Source organism: Panthera tigris, chromosome C1 (assembly GCF_018350195.1).
Source record: "Panthera tigris isolate Pti1 chromosome C1, P.tigris_Pti1_mat1.1, whole genome shotgun sequence".
Lineage (NCBI taxonomy): Eukaryota > Metazoa > Chordata > Mammalia > Carnivora > Felidae > Panthera > Panthera tigris.
In genome coordinates this window covers 207,961,169-207,978,682 of record NC_056667.1, presented here as the reverse complement: position 1 = coordinate 207,978,682, position 17,514 = coordinate 207,961,169, and the positions used below count along the sequence as shown (strand labels likewise).

General features: G+C 42.9%; 1 protein-coding gene across 1 annotated transcript in view; it reads left to right on the top strand.

Moving 5' to 3' along the window:
* IRS1 (insulin receptor substrate 1) overlaps window positions 1-16,989 on the top strand; it is a 63,048-nt gene extending 46,059 nt beyond the window's left edge. The window contains exon 2 of the mRNA XM_042995494.1: window positions 12,367-16,989. The gene's annotated coding sequence lies outside the window, so the exon portion shown is untranslated. The remainder of the gene's footprint in view (window positions 1-12,366) is intronic.
* Window positions 16,990-17,514: the final 525 nt, after the last annotated feature.

The window sequence follows — 17,514 nt, the reverse complement described above, 5'->3', positions numbered from 1 at the left end:
AACCTGGAAGTAATAAAGCATAACTCTTTGTGGGGTTGATCTCTTTTTCATGGTCCATGTAGGGGGAGCACAGGGCACCTGCTAGTCTCCCCCACACTCTGTTACTTTGGCCTCCATGATGCCTGGTGTTCTCCCCCCGGTTTAGTCCTTGCTTTTGTGTCACATCCGGACATCCTTGTTCTCCTTTGGAGGAGGAACATGTGAAAATAGGGGCCTGGACTGGTTAATCAGATTGGCCATCTTCTAGTAAAAAAAGAGGGAAGGGGACACAGCAGAGGTAAGGCTGTGAGCATGGAGTGCTCACCCACTCGGACTCTGAAGCCACGGTGTGGCAGTCATAAATAAAAGAGGGTCTTGGAAATGGGAACGCCTACCTCTTCCCGCGTGCACTTCCATAGAATTGGCATGGACCCCAGAAACAGTTAACGGGCACGTTTGGCGGCACGTTTCTCAGCCTCAGCACTGTTGACGTTTGGGGCCAGATAGTTCTGTGTTGCAGGTGGCCATCCTGTGCATTGTGGGAGGTTTAATAGGATTTGGGGCCTCCACCCACCACATGCCAACGGCCTCTCTCCCCCTTCATTCCAACCCCAGTTGTGACAACCAAAAATGTTTCCAGGCATTGCCAAATACCTTTTGCAGGGAGACATTACTCCTGGCCACCCAAATTGAGAACGAGAGATTTAGTGATGTGCTTGGAAGCTAGAAGGTCTGTGCAGAGAAAAGGGGTTTAGTCCCCTGAGCATGTTCCAGTGGAGTCCACATGGCTCCTGCCTGGCTCACCAGTGGCTTACCTTCACAGACCCCCTTATCTCCCCTGGGACTGTAATTCCCTCAGGGTCACTGAGCAGCATTGTCTTTTTTTTTTTTTTTTATGTTTATTTATTTTTGATAACGCACATGCGTATGAGCGGGAGAGGGGAAGGGGCAGGGAGAGAGGGGGAGAGAGAGAGAATCCCAAGCAGGCTCCCTGCCATCAGCACAGAACCTGATGTGGGGCTGAACTCACGAACTGTGAGATCAGAATCTGAACTGAAATCCAAGAGTCGGTCACTTAACCAACTGAGCCAGCCAGGCACTCCATTATTCCTTTTTTTCTTTTTTTTAATGTTTATTTTTGAGAGAGAGAGAGAGAACGAGAGTGAAAGCGAGCAGGGGAGGGGCAGAAAGAGAGAGGGAGACATAGAATCTGAAGCAGGCTCCAGGCTCTCAGCTGTCAGCCCAGAGCCCGACACGGGGCTCGAACCCACTACCTGTGAGATCATGACCCGAGCCGAAGTCAGACACTCAACCGACTGAGCCACCCAGGCGCCCCACCACCACCTCTTAATTAAGAATTTGGCACAGCTGTCCTCAGGAGGCTTCTAGTTCAGCCAGGCAGGCAGCTCAGCAGCCGAGTAACATGATGGGGTTCAATTCCGCGGGCTGGTAAGGGAACTTCTCCGCAAACGCCGTTCTCCAAATTAAAAAGCCAAAGGCTGAGATGTCAGATAATGGGGAAAAGAAAGAGGAACAAGAGCAAAGTGGAAGTGAGACTTGAGACATGAAAGCAGAGACCATGAACCCGGGGTCAGCGGGTGAAAGGTCAGCTGCTCCTTGTCAGCTGGAAGAATTTTGCTTCCTGATCCTGGACAATAGAGAAGTGTTTGCAGTCGCTTAGAAATCTGCACCATTGTCTGCTTCAAAGGCCTTAGAGATGCAAGCAATGTACACATTGTCAGTAATTTCGGATGATCTTTCCAGTGTTTTTCCCCCTCCTCTTCCAGCTGCCCACCCTTCGACGTGTGCATCTGGCTGTAATTTCAGTTTTTCGTCAAGTAAGTCAGGCAGCATTGACTGGCTGTGTCACATTCCCGTTCGGTTCCTTCAGATGTGAGACTGGGGACAAGAATTCAGAAACAAAAGCCGCCCGTTCCCTCCCCCTCCAATTAGAAACATGCTTTGGAACCTGGAAATAGTGCGTAAGAATCTCACTAAACATCCATTTAAGTCTATTCAGGAGAATTCTTTGTGAATCGTTTCGTGTAGCATGGTAAGTCTTTCATTGGCTGACTTAGAAGGGCTGGGGGCTTCAGCCTTCTGATTCCTCTGAGAAAGCAAGAGAAGTGGGCTTTCAACGGTGTTTCTGTAGATAGCATTAATTTAAGATCCGCCAAAGACACGCTAACGCCTTCCGTCCCAATATTTACCTTGTGCTGTTCCCTGTGTAGGTAGACGGGTCTTTGTCTAAAATCCTATCCCAGGGTCTTATTTTTAGCTTCATCACTACTGCTTTTACCTTTTCTTTTTGTTCTGGCACTTCCTCCATACCACCCCCCCTCGCAAATAATTTTGTCTCCCTTCCCGAGACTCATTCTAATCTTGGCTTCAGCCTCAGCCCTTAGCTGGTATCTGGTCTATGGATTTATTCTTGCTGGCAAATTCCACCAGAGCATCTTTGGTTGGTGTGTATTTTCAGGTATCAGGAAAAGATGGGAGATCCAAGGACATCTAGGACTTTTTTTTTTTTCCTGTTTATTTATTTGTTTTGAGACAGAGACAGAGGGTGCATCACTGGGGAAGAACAGAGAGGGAGGGAGGGAGAGAATTCTAAGCAGACTCCATGCTGTCAGCACAGAGTCCGACTCGGCTTAAACTCAGTTGCTGTGAGATCATGACCTGAGCCCAAGTCAGACGCTTAGCCGACTGAGCCACCCAGGCACCCCCAAGGATATCTAGTTCTTGATAAGAGTTCTGACAATAAGAGCTAATGTTTGAGGGCTCATATGTGTCAGGCATAATGATGAAAATTTTCGTGTATTATCTCATATAAGCTTAAGGATAACCCTATGAGATGGGTACTGTTATCCCCGTGTTACAGATGACAATATTGTGATTTACAGGGGTTACTAACTTGTCCAAAATCACAGAGAAAAGAATGAGAGAAGAGGAGATCGTGTAAATTCTTAGTCTCCTTTTCAATTTTTTTTTTCTTTTTAGGAAGAGCACACAAGTGGGAAAAAGGGGTAGAGGGAGGGAGAAAGACAGAGAGAGAGAGCGAGGGAGAGAATCTCAGGCGGGTTCCATGCCCAGCAATGGAGCCTGATGTGGGGCTCAATCCCATGACCCTGGGATCACGACCTGAGCCGAAATCAAGAGTGGGACGCTTAACCAACTGAGCCACCCAGGCCCCCCTCCTTTCACATTTTAACTTGGAAATAAGTTTTGAGTTAAAATTGACCAGTTTTTAAAAAGTGTTAACAGCCATGTGGTAGGACCATCTTCGTTCTCAAAATAACCTTTTTTTTTGGGATTTAATTTCCTAAATTATATTTTAAAATTCAGAAGTCCCTACAGGATACACCTCACTCAGATGGTGACAGCCCTACTTATCACATGACTTTATTGCAAGCAGGGTTACAGCTTACCTTGAACACAGCCCAGCTACACAGCGGTCTCACCCCTGGCCTTCGGTAGCCTGAGATGGATGGGACTCTTTTCCATCCTCCTTAACTGACTTTTGTTTCAGACTTGCTTTCACAGAAGCACCTGGGTGGCTCAGTTGAGCGTCCGACGTCAGCTCAGGTCATGATCTCGTGGTTCATGAATTAAGCCCTGCATTGAGCTCTCTGCTCAAAGCACAGAGCCCACGTAGGATCCTCTGTCCCCCTCTCTCTCTGCCCTCCCCCACCCACGTGCGTACACACACACACACACACACACACACACACACTCTCTCTCTCTCTCAGAAAAATAAAAAAAACACATAAGAAAAAAACGAACAAAAAAAGACTTGGTTTCCTAGCCCAGAAGTCTTATCACTTGCATTTCTTTAAAAAGAATTCTTGGGGCGCCTGGGTGGCTCAGTCGGTTAAGCGTCCGACTTGGGCTCAGGTCATGATCTCACGGCTCGTGGTTCAAGTCCCACGTTGGGGTCCGTGCTGATGGCTCAGAGCCTGGAGCCTGCTTCAGATTCTGTGTCTCCCTCTCTCTCTGCCCCTCCCCTGCTCATGCTCTGTCTCTCTCTGTCTCAAAACTAAATAAAAACATTAAAAAAAATTTTGAAAGAATGCTTCCAGTAAAATGAGTCACAATTGTGCTCTGACTACATTTGAAATACGCTGCCCTCTACCAGTTTCGATTGGTTTCAGAGAGTTTTCTTTCATCATTTGGACCACATAAACAACAACAGCTGACGTAACTTCCAAGAATCTGGATTAAATTCTCCCCCACATTTTCCCCCTTAGTATTCTCAAAGCAAGAGGGAAGACAAAGGGTAACACCTTTTTGTTTGTGATTTATGATGATGGTTTCCAGGACATGTCACTTAGATTGTGTGCAGTACAGAGAGTCTTCTACTGAGCTTGACCTTACTAGGAACAGTCGGGCATGGCCCTGTCCTCCGGGAGGCCCGTTTCATGATCAGAATACCACGGAAGATCAGGGCCACACAGCTGAGGTACCTCGTGGCTCCCGTTAAAGATGCTTGTTCAGTTCAGTACTTGCATTTTTCTTGCATTACCAGATTCTTCCATACAGTCAGCCACAAACCCATATTATCGGGGACTCCGGCTAAAAACTTGTGGTGAGTAGGAAGTAGATTAAAAACACAGGTTTTCCCTTTTCCCCGGCTGCCAAAAGTGATGTCAGTGGTGTTAATGATCCTTACCTCAGCCCGCTGCAGACTCGGGGCCCTCTGTGTGAATGCTTGTTCTGTGCTCTGGTTCCTATGCTATTAGGGAAAAGCTGCTGATAGTTGATAAGAAACAATTGGGTAGTCAGACAATTACTCAAATGTAAAATCAGGCCCTTGCTTTCTTGAAGCAATTTATGATATGACTCCAGGGAGAGAGGAAAGAATGCGGAATCTATTTAGTGTTTAGCAGAAATATTAAAGGCAGCAGCACTAGGCTGAGTCTGCCTCATTCCCATTTGCCTAATTCCAGAAATGGTATTGCAAACACTTTTTTACTGTCTCTACACCACATTGTAAACTAAGTTGTGATTTGAATTTATGTCTACTGGTTTGGATCAAAGCCAGACCAATAAAACCTACTTCCTGTATTTCTGAACATTAAAACAAAACAAAACAAAACCAAAAAACTGATGCGAAGCGACAGTATAAACTATAAACCTCAGAGCTGGAATTTAATTCCTAGGAGAGAAAATAAACTGCAGAAATAGCTCCCGTGAAAGCAGAAGAAAGACTGAATTTTATGACTTGCTTTCTCAGGTAGGGAAGAAGGTATCATATTACTTTCATGTCTTCAGGCAACAGGTTTATTTTGGTTGAGCTCCGTTAAAATTAAAGCTTCCTGTCCCACATTATGTGGTCTGACTTGTGATGTAGAGGGGTTGTTTTTCTGAGTTTCCCCTACCTTGACTGTCACGTATGTGGGGATGCATTCTGATTCCTGTAGAAGAGAGATCTGAGACATTTTGACTTACCTCGCGGGGATGGGGGAGGGCTCTTAATGGTGTTGATGACCCCCGTTTGCTTTATCTTTTGCTTTCTCAGCATGCTCCATATTAATAAGAAGAAATAACCCGTGAAATAACTGAAGTGAATATTCTTTGGCTTAAAAGATTTTTCAAAATGTTTATTTATTTATTTTGAGACAGAGAGAGGGGGGAGGAGGGGCAGAGAGAGAGAGAGGGAGAGAGAGAATCCCAAGCAGGCCCCACAGTGTCAGTGCAGAGCCCCACGCAGGGTTGGATCCCAGAAACCATGAGATCATGAGCCAAAATTAAGAGTCAACTGCTTAACTGACTGAGCCACCCAGGCGCCCCTGGCTTAAAAGATTTCTGAATGCTTCTTCAGAGTTCCTTAATACATCATTGGCAGAATACTTTTTTTTTTCTTAAGATTTTATTTTTAAGTAATCTCGAACCCATGACCCTGAGATCAAGAGTCACCTGCTGTACCCACTGAGCCAGCTGGCCACCCCTGGCAGAATACTTTTAATTGTTGCAAACCATATGTTGTTGTAGTGGTTTTAATCTGTCTTCTCCATAAATTTCCAACCCTCTCGAAAAGTCCCTGCCCTTTGTTTTTGGGGACAGGAGAGGTCCACAGTGCTGGCAGGATTCACCCCGTGGACCACAGCGGAGGCTCGAAGGCTGGATGGCCGGCTCCTGGGTCAGCCCCTCTCCTTTTCTTTTCATAATACACGTTGCCTTTCTTCACTGGTGGTCTCCTGAAGTCACCAGCCCTGCCAGAAGGTCTTTCGCTGGGACAAAAGGGGAACTGGAGCGAGGTGGCCTCTCACATGTTGGCAGCTTTCCCTGAATGGTCCTCCCTGGCAGCCCCGCGTGCTGGAAGGGCTGGCCAGCAACCTTGTTATCTTCCCCAGCTCTCGCCCATGTGACTTGCACCAGGAAAAAGTGCTATTTAAGCAGCTCCTTTAAAGCACTGGCCTGGCTGCTCAGTTACCCTTTGCCTTTTAAGACCGTGAAACCAAGTCTTTCCAGCTCCCTTCTGGCCTATTTTCAAAGATGTTTCCTTTCTTTAGCTTCTTGTCAACAGAAACTAGCAAACGTCTTGGTCTTTGCTCTAACTTGAGTTCTTTAGTTTAATCCTACCTTGATTTTTCCTTCCTTCCTTCTTTCTTTCTTTCTTTCTTTCTTTCTTTCTTTCTTTCTTTCTTTCTTTCTTTCTTTCTTTCTCTTTCTTTCTTTCTTTCTTTCTTTCTTTCTTTCTTTCTTTCTTTCTTTTTCCTTCTTTTCTTCCTTCTTTCCTTCCTTCCTTCCTTCCTTCCTTCCTTCCTTCCTTCTTTCCTTCCTTCCGCCACTTAGGTCTGTCCTTCGCTAGAGTCCCAGCTTGCCCCCACACTTCCCAGCTGTACCTTGTAAAAAGCAGAGTGATTCTCCCTGTGTCCCAAACTTGAAACTCTCTGGAGTTAGCTTTTCTTTTATTTATTTATTATTTATTTATTTATTTTTTTTTTGCTTTTCTTTTATTTTACTTGGGTGATTATTACGGCTAACAGGACTGAGCTGATAATTCTGTTTCCTCCCTAAATGCTGACATCCAACCCTCGGTGGTAGAACCAAACTCTAAGCCAGGAAATGTCTTTAACAAGGGTTTCACAGTCCATCAAATGGATCAGCAGTCTCCTTTCTCCATCTGAGATTGAGTAGTGTGAAGGTTAAAATCTAGAGTACACATATACTCCCAGAACTATGAATCTATTTAATACTGATGTGTGTGTGTGTGTGTGTGTGTGTGTGTGTGTGTGTGTGTGAATTTACTGGCCTGTTTGCCAGAATCAGGTCTGCTTAAAGACAGAATACTTTGGCAGTGTTTTATAATGTACCTTACTAATAATATGTTAGCATTCTAGAAGACTCGGTCTTCTCTAAATTAGTGGTACCGTGAATTATTGTGTTGGCATCAGTGAGGTGGCTGAAGAAATGGACTGCCGTCACAGTAGTGGTGTGCAGTTGACTATAATTGTGTCAAATAAGAAGTCAACAGGCCAGGAAAGACAAGATTTAGAGAGATGTCACAGGCTCCATATTCGGCATTCTGCCAAGTACAAAGCTACCCACCATGCCCACCATTTCTCTCTCTATTCCCAGGTGAAGGGAACTGTCTTCTCCTCTGAGAGGAATCCTCCCCTCCTGTTCTTCTATATGCTTTGTCCCATTCCCGTAAGGACTTGGGCTTTTGGACCCCAAAGCCAGGAAGCCAGAGGCTTTTCCTACTTTCAAACTCCCATCCCCATCCCCATACACGATAAATTGGGAGGAAGGGAAAGGGATAGAATACCGAAAAGGTTTAAAAGTTGGTTAACATTTCAAATATCTTTTCATCACAGATTTTTTTTTAAGAATGGGGAAGATCGAAATATGATGAAAACATTATTTTCCAGTCCTATTTAAACAATTTTGACATTAAATGTAGAGTTTTAAAAGTTCAAGTCCTTTAAGCAAATAGTGAACTTAGAACCACAGCTGAATCATGGTTTTTACCTGGTTGACAAGATTTCAGGAAATGTTTATTCCTTCTTTACGTTTTTTGTGTTGTATAAATTTTCTATATTGTGATCGAGAATTTTTTTTTAAATCATAGCTGTTTATGTTAAGTGAAAGAAAAATGTGCTGTTTTGACACATGCCTTTAAGTGGAGGAATTTATTTATAAAAATTTTTTTTCTAGTTGATCTACGATATGAGATTTCAAACAATGATCTCCACCGAAGAAGAGCCATTTACAGTAGTTACAGTCATTTTTTTCTAAGCATAGTTGGGTGAGGAAGAGTTACGTTCTGGCTACATTCTGGTATAAGACAATAGCCCGGCAACTTACAACATTTTACTCCTGTTTTCTTACTAAAAGTAGAAATTGCAAGGACTGCTTTAACCAGGTATTTAGAACAGTGTTGCAGTTGACTCAACAAACTGGAAGGAGGTTTCAAGGCCTTTGAATACAAGAGAAAACTTTTAGTCAATGGGTTGGACTAAAAATTGGTCGTTGGAAGGGTATGGATCCTTCATTGTACACATATCATATAGCCTGATGCTGTTTTCAGCTGCTTTACGGTGAAGGTTAATCAGGCTGAGTGTGAAAAGCAGCAGAAGCTTTATTTGTTCTTCAGCTTTGGTAGGCATAGTTTAAGTGGGTCGAGTCCAAAAGATGTAAATTCCTACTGGATGCAATAATGCAGTAATCCATAAGTCTCAAGCAGCATTGCTCAAGTGTTGACTTACTTGATAATGCTTTAAAAATTGCATTTTTCATTACTGGCAACAGGATTAGGTAGGTTTTATCTTACGACAAGACACACGGAAAGGTACAAGAGATGCTGATGTGGTGATGAAATTTTATCAAAATGTAATTTCCTGCTACTAAATCTCATGACAGGTGCATGGTATTTCTGAGTTCAGAAGTTATTCCCCAGTGATGTAACTAGACAGAAAATATCATAGGAACATCACCATTTGGTATTTGCCCAGCTCTTCTCCAAGGAAGTGTTTTTGCTCTTTTGTTTCCAGTTTATGGATGTTACAAATGACTTTTTGTATTTGTAAAACGTCGCAATATTTGCCTCATACGGTCGGTGGGAGTCCGTTGGGGTTGTATATATAAAGTGTATTAAACATACCTATACCCCTGTCTTCCCTTTTGGTGCTGATTATAGTCTTTATCCCTGACTTTTCATTTGTCACTAACAGATGTTTCTTGAATTGAATGAGTGCTGGAACCTACTGTGGGTATTGCCTTTTTAAAAATATATTCCAAAAATGTATACTACATGTGTTTGTCTTCCTTCAAGAGGCTTCCTTTATTGAGAATCAGCCCTTCCTGACTGCAGTTGCATAGAGGCGGGGATATAGGCAAGTGAACTTAAGCCCCAGGAACATACGCTGAGGTCTGTCTGTAATGTCCTCAGAGTTCATTTCCAATAAAACTCCTCAGAGCATTTGTGAACAGCTATGCTTTCGGAACTTTAGTTTTGGGGTTCTTTGGCTTTAGCTAATGCCTCACTGGGAACCATTACTCAGCTTAATCAGCCCCTGTGCTCACCCTATTTGGCTCCCAAAACTTTTTGGCTGTTTCGAAAAGATCAAATGTGCCCTCAAAGGGCCAAGACTGGCTGCTATAGAGATCCTTCAAAAGAATATGCCCGAGGCTGAGAAGGCGGGTGCAAAAAAAAAGAAATGGGAACTTGAGAAGGCATTCCAAAAATGCTTCTTCCAACAATGGCTGCCTGATTGGAATAAGTATGCAGACCCCAAGGTGGCTGGAATGAAGGACAGTTCTCACCCAGGCGTGCCTGTTAGAAATCTGTATCATTTACTCAGGAGCGAACTTTTCTGTGTGTCCATACAGACACAAAGACACACGTACACACACACACCCTTGAACAGAGATAAACAGATGTGAACTTCAGACTTTCCCTTTAAGTTTTTCTGGGCCTCTGTTGCCTGTTTATAGCCTCTGTCCCCATACTCACGGTCAGCAGACCCTCCCACTTTCCCCACTTGTTTTCACTTTCTCAGAGATCCCCAAGGTGATGGCACCAGAAGGGAGCATTGGTGGCTGAGACGTGTGCTGATCAGGATTTACGACAAAGGGCTTTGAAAAGTAGTGTGCTGAGACTTTAGAGGGAGAGTTTACGGTGCAGTTGACAGATCCTTTATTTCCTGCTCTTTGAACACACACGCACGCGGGAAGCTACAGGGAGGGTTTCGGAGTGGCCCCAAAGCAACAGATTTCAGCATCTGGCGAAGCCGGAGTGTTTTCCCTTTTCAGAGGGCCCCCGATCTCTGCCCCGCCGCATTCATGCAGGTTGGCACACGTGACTACACAACTGGATACAGTGTGTTCCTGTGCTGAGCTGGTCATTCAACCCTTCTGGCCGAGAGCCAGGTATAAAATGAAAAGCATACCGCGTGCCCTCCGTTCCCACCACACACACACTCCCCTCCCCTTTTCTGTAAATGAGCAGTTTGTTTGTTTGTCTCAAGCCCTTTAGTACAGTGGGGCCTTCCCACTTCATCTTAGGCCCAGAGCTGTGAAGCTGCGTCTGGATACTCTGGTCAGAACGTTCGGATAGATTGCGGTGTGAGTGCAGGAGAACCTTGCAAGCCTATGGGAGATCTGGCGATGGTTCTCCGGGGTTTCTGAAGGGATGGGTTTTCCTGACACTTGTGGGAACCACACAGAGTAAGTCCTGTTTCTCTGGCGACGAGAGGGATAGGCCTGGAGCGCTCTCTTGTTTTCACATTGGTGTCTCCATGTCACGTCTTTATTTGTCTAGAGAAAAATAGGCTGTTTGCCTGCCATTTAGGGGTGGGGTTAATATTTCGAAATAAACAGAAATCTCCTCATCGAGCTAGAGTCTCCGTTTAGTACATTTCGACTTACCTGAAAGCCATTAGGTAAATAGGGAAGGCTCACGGGTCCCGGCCATACTCTCCTTCGAGAGAAGAGAGCGAGAAACGGTTCTATCGGTCAACATATACACTGGACGAATTGTAGAACCTGTTCTGTCCTTTCCTTGCCACGGATATGGATTATTACAACTACCACATCTTGATTTATCATGAAGCATGTGTTTGTTGTCCCTATACTTAAAGGTGTCTTGGGGTTTCCTTCAGAGTTCTTCATCGACCCAACCTACATTTGCAGGTTTACTTCCTTGACCCCTTTCCGCATACCTGGTGAGGCAACACGACTATATTCTTCCCTTGGCCTTTCTGCGGCCGCACTCTCTTCCCCAGACCTTGTTTTATCGTGTGCTCACGGTGGGAACTGTGCTTTTTCCCTTGCATTCGTTCCACTCATACTTAGTGAGTACTTACTGTGTGCCAGCCCTTGTGTTGAGCTCCGGAGAGGCAACCCCAAAGCAGCATAGATAGGATCGCATTTCCACATCCCCAGACTATCCCTTTCCTTCCAGACCAAGCCATATGTGTCAGTGGATTACTTCCTTTCTGTTCCCAGTTAGAAGTATTCTTTCCGTGCAGCGAGAGCTTTTTTCCTGTGCATTTACCAGGGGATTTACCTCCTTCCTGTGCATTTACCAGGGGATTTACCTCCTTCCTCTTTTGTGTGGTGCCATATACTACTGAAGACATTCTGTAAATATTGGTATTTATAAATAACCGTGGAATGCATAAAGAATGTGGCCCTCAGAAGGACTGTCTAATGCTAACACTTGAGAGCGAAGGAGGGTTCATAACGTTGAAAAAAGTGTCTCCTCTCTGGAAGGGAATGGATAATGCCCCATGAGGTCTGCCTTCTTGAATTGCATGGAAGAAATGTGCTTCGTGCAGAGTAACATTTCTATTAGATCTAAATCAGAATCCCTTCCCTTTTTAATTTAATGATTAACTGGGTCTGTTTCACCTGGGTCTCCTTTCGCATCTGAAATTTTCATCTCATGTCAAACAATGGCACATTAAAAACTTGACTTCGGATTTTGTTAACGTTAGGCCCTCCGGCTTCAAATTCTAAAATCTACACTTGACTTTTAACCAAAAGAAGATGAAGTGTGGCCTGGCTGGACTCTGCCTACCATATTTTATAGTAGTTTTACACAATAACTGTAATTCACATTTTTGTTCTGATCCTAAGAACATCCAAGTATTTTGTGTTTTTGTGTTGTTAAACTCTGAAACCTCCAAATCAGATCGATTTGTTTACTGACTTAATATTGACTGTTTTGAGTTTGTATTTGCTTTAGACTCTTGCATTTTGAAAGGGAAAAAAAAAAGTTAAATACAGTCTGTTGATTTTATTTAAGTACACAGTACTGTTTGTGCCCGTAACTTCGGCTTATCTGGTTCTGCCTCCTTTTTAAAGAAAAACCCTTAGAAAATGATGGAATATGAGGTTTGAGATGCCTTTGCTGACGACTCTTTTTATTTTTCTTTTCAGAATGAAGACCTGAATGACCTCAGCAAATCTTCCCTTAACTCATGGGTACCCAGACTCTGAATATTTCATGATTCACAACCAGGACCTCACATCTTCCTCCTCAGTAGATGGTACGATGCATCCATTTCAGTTTGTTTACTTTCTACAATCCTCAGGAGTTCCTTGACTGAACTGCACGTACTATATTGTGCCAAGCAAAAAAGCACTGTGACACCAGAATAATGAGTCTGCATTAAGTTCATCTTCAACCTTAAGGACTCAGCTGGCCACGTGAGCTGATGTGATCACCTCCATGCCACGAGAGAAGGGGTTTACTCTCACTGCATTTACAAGATACATTTCATCTGCTGCTGAAACTGCGTATGACAAAGCATCATTGTAAATTATTTCATACAAAACTGTTCGCTTTGGGTGGAGAGAGTATTAAATATTTAACATAGGTTTTGATTTATATGTGTAATTTTTTAATTAAAATGTAACTTTTCTTACAGCACATCTTTTTTTTGGATGTGGAACTGAGGTATACAATGTTCTGTTGTAAAGAGTGGAGCAAATACTTAAAACGAGGCTAACAAGAGTAGAATAGGGTACGATCCTTGTTTTAAGATTGTAATTCAGAAAAATAATATAATAAGAATCATAGTACCATTAGATGGTTCTCAATTGTATAGTTCTATTTGCTGATACTATCTCTTGTAATATAGCCCTGATGTTGAGCTGAGATCCTTACAAGAATTGACCTTAATTTTGTATTTTTCCTGTAAGGCAATAGGCCATGTTAATTAAACTGAAGAAGGATATATTCTACTGGGTATTTTCAAGTGTCAGCTTAAAATTGGCAATTGGATGGAAGTAAAATCACAAGGAAAAGAAATCAAAGACTTCCATTGTATATACTGTAAAGAGGAGGAGACTTGGGTGATTCCTTTAAATCAAAAGCTCTCTTTGGAATGAACAATGTGGGTGTTTGTAAATTCTGGAAATTTCTTTCTATTCATAATAAACTAGAGACTGTTGATCTTTTCTTCTCCCCCTCCCCCCACTTCTGTAAGCTTCCTGCTCCATTGCTACCATTTTTTTTTTCTGTGCACACATTAGGATCTTTTATTTCCTGCATTGTCTCGGGAAAGATGGTAAGACAAGTGAGTACTTGTCTTTCATTTCTAACCAGAAATTAAAACTCCAGAAAAATGTTTTTTATCATGACCAGGGCTACATGTCACTTTCCATAAGACCCTTATCTCCTGTTTTCTGAGAACATCCCGTGCCACATTATTTAATTGAATGTAATTTGGCCCATTTGCCCTGGTGGGTACTGGCCTTTTGGTGTTTAGTTAATAAAACCCAGTGTACAGAGAGCATGTCAATGCCTAATGACCAGCTACTGAAACATCTAGCCAGCAGTGAAGAGGTTAATCCTCCTCTTATTTGGAAAGTACACACATCTTGGAATTTTTCCTTATGAAAAAGAAAAGGCAGTGGACATAACTTCGAGCTATTGCCTACAGTGTTTTTAATCTTTTTTTGCCAGGGAACTTCCTAAAGGTTAAGTGAACTAATGCCAATGTCAGGCTCTTCGGAGGCCGTGTAAACTCTCTATCAGAAATTCCCAGCCCTGCTGTTGAGAAAGAGCAACATTTTATTTCTCCCATGGGTTGAGCTCCCTGGGTGGGGGAAGGGCGACCTGGAAGGGGCCAGGGTTGGGGCCAGTGCAGTGGCCGCTGCCCCTCGTCAACTGGTCGGGGGACCACTCAAAAGGGAGTGGACATAAATGGAATTCCTCACGCTGGCAAGGCCTGCGTTCTGTTAACTCAGCCGGATAGCATGTACCTCACAGATTGTTGTACAGTGTTCATTGTGGCAGATTCCAATCATTTGCATGCTCATCAATTTCTAAGATGGATAGGTCTGTGGTCGTAAGAATCCATTGTTTTCAAGGAACTTGCTGAATTACATCATTTCCTATGAGGAGAGGACACTACCGATTTTAAAAATCTGATACGAAATTTTTTTTTTACACTTTTATAAAAAAGACTTTCTTTGTCAAACTAACTTAAATGTTTCAAGTATTCTGACTCATACTCTTGCTAGTGTAGGAAGAAAGCAAGCTGTCCTGCTGTCTTCTACTGGGGACATAGGTAGTTAAAGAGAAATCAATGAACAAAGTCAGCCCCAACCACTTTTCCTGTGAAGCTGGTTATTATTTCTCAAGGAAGCTAAGTTTTGACTATGTATTGCCAAGATACCTCTGCGTGTGGAGTATCGACATCTTTTGGGTGAGAACAGAAATGAACAGACTGGAAAAGCCATCTCTTGGTTAATTTCTCTGATGCTTTGTTGAGTCACGTAGCATAAAGTTAGAAAATCTTATAGAAGCTGCTTCTAGGGGTCCCTGAGCTGGGTCTGGTGGTGGTATCCAACCTCATCAATTTAAAACTGGAAGTTGCTGGTATTTAAGGCAAAAACTCATGCTCTGACTACAGAGTGGTTGACCTTGAGCAACATCAGCTGCTAAATCCCTGTGTTCAGTTCCTATTGAGAGCTGGCTTTTATCCATTTCCAAGTATTTGTAGGCCAGCCAAGGAATTACATTAATGGGGCTTCTAGTGGCCTCTGGTTAACCTATAAGTTAGTGGCTTTTCCTCATGAGACCAACCTTTTATAGTGTTCTTTCTTAGAGACCTAGGCAGAGTTTTAAAATTCTCCTTTGTAGAAAGAACAAATGTATTTCATGACTTTGAGAATATCTTCATTCTGGGGAAAAAAAAAATCCTAGAACCAGCTAGAAGTGAAGAGAATCCATTAATGATCAACCACCTGAGTCAATAATGACAATTCAGTACCGATGTTACATTTGTGGCTATTTCTCGCTAACTTTCAAAGGTCAGGGACTTTCTTAACTAATCTAGGTTGACTGCAAAAGTGGGTTTACTGAACACCATCTAGCCAAAAGTAGAGATTTTTAACCTTTTTTCCTCTGTTGTCTCCTAACTTGATTTTGGGACATTTAACATATTAAGAAACAATTTTACTGTCCTGTAAGAAACAGCATTTTACAACACTGAAGCCCGTTTTGTTCGATCTCGCATCCTGAATGCAATACACCATGTAGTTGAAAACTTTAATTTTGTTTACTGCAGGTGGTTTAAAAATGGGAGGGGAGCTCATCGTCCACTGACAGTAGAGCCATGAAAAATGGGAGAGATGTGAAATGCTCTGAGTGCTTTGGCAGAACTCTGTGGGTCAGTCCATCACACAAAGAGGTGCTGAAACCAGAGACACTGTGGGAAGTAAGACCTTGATTGGGAGATCAGGAGGACCCCTTGGGAGGAATATGGAGATGGATGGAAGCCACATATGAAATTGCTGCTTTGTAATGACTTGACAGGGGAGTTAGTGTTCCCAGGACATCGTGTGTGTTAGGTGGAGGTAACGCTGCATTCATAAAGGCTGCTGAAAAAGTTGAGAGGAAGAAGGATGCATTTCTTGGGATGTGAGGAAATCTGGCCTCACCAATACTGAGAGAAAGACATCCACTCTGGAAAGCAAAACAGCCTTCCTGTAGTCAGAACATCGAGGGTTAGACACCGGTGCCTTTGATCATTTCCAAAACCAAGCCATAGAAGATCTTGGAGGTCCTACCTAGTGTAGCTCTGTATGTCCGTGTCTCCTACACCTGGGTAGAGAAAGCATGGGTCGGATGGCATGTTGGGTTTCCCACTTCTTGTAACCAGAGCATCTAGTTCGATGTGGTGAAGAGGTAGAAAGATAGTGAAGGTGTTTGACCCCATTCTTAAGGAATGTATCAGTAATGGAGAGCTTATAATTAGTTAATAAGATTAGAAAATGACTCAGCTGGAGAGTTGCCTTCCTTTCATTGTTGACGACTTGGCATTTGTGATGTATACACCAAGAGCTCTGGTGTTTTCAACCCTTGCCATTCACCTGGCATTTAAATCTCTCCTTGCTTCTGTTGTTAATTTCCCTGGTGTGAACCAGTCTGCCACATAATAGGACAAATTCAGTAAACAGGAAAACTTGTCTGTATTTGTATAGACCTCTTGAGTGCTGTTTTGTGTTTGTTTTTGTTTGTTTTTGTTTGTTTGTCTTAGAACTTTGCTATTTGGCTTAAGAATGTAGTTCCCAGGACAATTTTCCTTACAAAGTTATTTCATTACACCTCTTGGCTGCAGGGTGGGCCAAATTAAATACATATATATTTTTTTTTCATTTAATGTATGTGCAGTTTGGTTTATCATCTTAAGATGGTGGTGCTGTCCATGGTGCTACTTCATCCGTGTACAAAAGGACCAATGCATGGTCTGTATTGCTACCAAAACATTTACTGTATATATGTGTATAACATATGTATTATGTATATATGTAATGGGTACCAGGCCAGGTATATATTTTTATTTAGAAGTGTTTCACTTTTCCTAGTTTTCTTTATAGTGTTATGCTTATTTTCGGTCCCCCCTTCCCCCCGATTTTGTCTGGTACTTAGAACTGTAGTGTCTTCATTGTTAATTAAAGAAAATTGTCTAAATGAATTCACGGATGTGAATGCTAGTGATCCTTAATGTTTTTGGTTATGGGATGTGAAACAAAACTGCCAATTAAAAGAGTTGCTGGGGCATTTGGGTAAGAGCAGCATACACCATTTAACATACTTTAATAAATGATTTTGGAACAGATAGGTTTGCTTCACACTGTCCCTCGTCAGTTGGCTTTCAGTGGCCAAGAGCATAAAGAAAAAGGCCCTGGAAAGATTTTAAGCTGCTTTTGTTGTTGGTGGTAAAATGGGAAGAGGGAAGCAAAAATCCATTCTCCTTGGGATGGAAAGATAGACGTTCTGTTGATAGGCACTGGAACAGCCTTGTCAAAACTTTCAGTGTGCACATGGATCCCCCAAGAGGTTGTTCAAATGCAGATTGTCATTGATGGGTTATGGGGACGGGGCCAGAGATGCACTGGTGACACATTGCCGTCATCTGGATAGCTTTTAAAAAACATCAATGGCCAGACCCACTCCAAAGATGGCTGATTCTTTGGAATGGGGTCTGGGCATCAGCCGTGGTTACTGCCACCACTTTTTACACTGTATAGGACACTAGTACAGGGAAAGTATCTGATTGCTAAAGTCACTTA